The sequence below is a fragment of the Arachis duranensis genome, chromosome 9, assembly GCF_000817695.3.
Source record: "Arachis duranensis cultivar V14167 chromosome 9, aradu.V14167.gnm2.J7QH, whole genome shotgun sequence".
Classification (NCBI taxonomy): Eukaryota; Viridiplantae; Streptophyta; class Magnoliopsida; order Fabales; family Fabaceae; genus Arachis; species Arachis duranensis.
The window spans coordinates 56,965,807-56,967,989 of record NC_029780.3 but is presented as its reverse complement, the minus strand read 5'-3'; positions in this window follow the sequence as shown (position 1 = coordinate 56,967,989).

Genomic DNA, 2,183 nt, shown 5'->3' with positions numbered 1-2,183 from the left:
ACTGTTAGTGTCAGTGATGCATTATATCAAACAGTTAGTGGGGTTAGTGAACTGAATTGTAAATAACAAAGAAAAACTAAGAAATAGGGGAGGGGAGAAATTAACTAAGACAGAAAGCAAAATACTCAAACAGAAAATTAAATCAAACAAAACAAAAATGCTCAATCTAGTGATCCTTGGTGCACGAAATTGTGATCATCAATGGCGCCATCAACATGGTACGCACAATTGTAATCCCAACCCTTTATCACAACTTTGCACAACTAACCAGCAAGTGTACTGGGTCATCCAAGTAATAAACCTTACGCGAGTAAAGGTCGATCCCACAGAGATTGTTGGTATGAAGCAAGCTATGGTCACCTTGTAAATCTTAGTCAAGCAGACTCAAATGGTTATGGATGATGTATGAATAAAACATAAAGATAAAGATAGAGATACTTATGTAATTCATTGGTGAGAATTTCAGATAAGCGTATGAAGATGCTTTGTCCCTTCCGTCTCTCTGCTTTCCTACTGTCTTCATCCAATCCTTCTTACTCCTTTCCATGGCAAGCTGTATGTTGGGCATCACTGTTGTCAGTGGCTACAGTCCCGTCCTCTCAGTGAAAATGTTCAACGCACCCTATCACGGCACGGCTAATCATCTGTCGGTTCTCAATCAGGTTGGAATAGAATCCATTGATTCTTTTGCGTCTGTCACTAACGCCCTGCCTTCAGGAGTTTGAAGCTCGTCACAGTCATTCAATCATTGAATCCTACTCAGAATACCACAGACAAGGTTTAGACCTTCCGGATTCTCTTGAAGTGGTTGTCAGGCACTCGTTCATAAGTGAGAATGATGATGAGTGTCACATAATCATCACATTCATCATGTTCTTGGGTGCAAATGAATATCTTAGAACAAGAATAAGCCGAATTGAATAGAAGAACAATAGTAATTGCATTAATACTCGAGGTACAGCAGAGCTCCACTCCTTAGTCTATGATGTGTAGAAACTCCACGATTGAAAATACATAAGAACAAGGTCTAGGCATGGCCGAGAGGCCAGCCCCCATGATCTAAGATAGCATAAGACTAAAGATAGCTACCAAGATGAAAATACAATAGTAAAAGATCCTATTTGTAGAGAACTAGTAGCCTAGGGTTTACAAAGATGAGTAAATTACATAAAAATCCACTTTCGGGCCCACTTGGTGTGTGCTTGGGCTGAGGATTGAAGAATTTTCGTGTAGAGACTCTTCTTGGAGTTAAACGCCAGCTTTTGTGCCAGTTTGGGCGTTCAACTCCCATTCTTGTGCCAGTTCCGGCGTTTAACGCCGGGCAGTTTTGAGCTGATTTGGAACGCCGGTTTGGGCCATCAAATCTCGGGCAAAGTATGGACTATTATATATTGCTGGAAAGCCCAGGATGTCTACTTTCCAACGCCAATTGGGATTTTATAGCTCAAGAAAATCCACTTCGAGTACAGGGAGGTCAGAATCCAACAGCATCTGCAGTCCTTTTCAGCCTCTGAATCAGATTTTTGCTCAAGTCCCTCAATTTCAGCCAGAAAATACCTGAAATCACAGAAAAACACACAAACTCATAGTAAAGTCCAGAAAAGTGAATTTTAACTATAAACTAATAGAAATATACTAAAAACTAACTAAAACACACTAAAAACATACTAAAAACAATGCCAAAAAGCATACAAATTATCCGCTCATCACCACACCAAACTTAAATTGTTGCTTGTCCCCAAGCAACTGGAAATTAAATAAGATAAAGAGAAGAGAATATGCAATGAATTCCAAAAACATCTATGAAGATCAGTATTAATAAGATGAGCGGGGCTTTTAGCTTTTTGCCTCTGAATAGTTTTGGCATCTCACTCTATCCTTTGAAATTTAGAATGATTGGTTTCTATAGGAACTCAGAATCCAGATAGTGTTATTGATTCTCCTAGTTAAGTATGATGATTCTTGAACACAGCTACTTTATGAGTCTTGGCCGTGGCCCCAAAGCACTTTGTCTTCCAGTATTACCACCGGATACATACATGCCACAGACACATAATTGGGTGAACCTTTTCAGATTGTGACTCAGCTTTGCTAAAAGTCCCCAATTAGAGGTGTCCAGGGTTCTTAAGCACACTCTTTTTGCCTTGGATCAAAACTTTATTTCTTTCTTTTTCTTTCTTTTT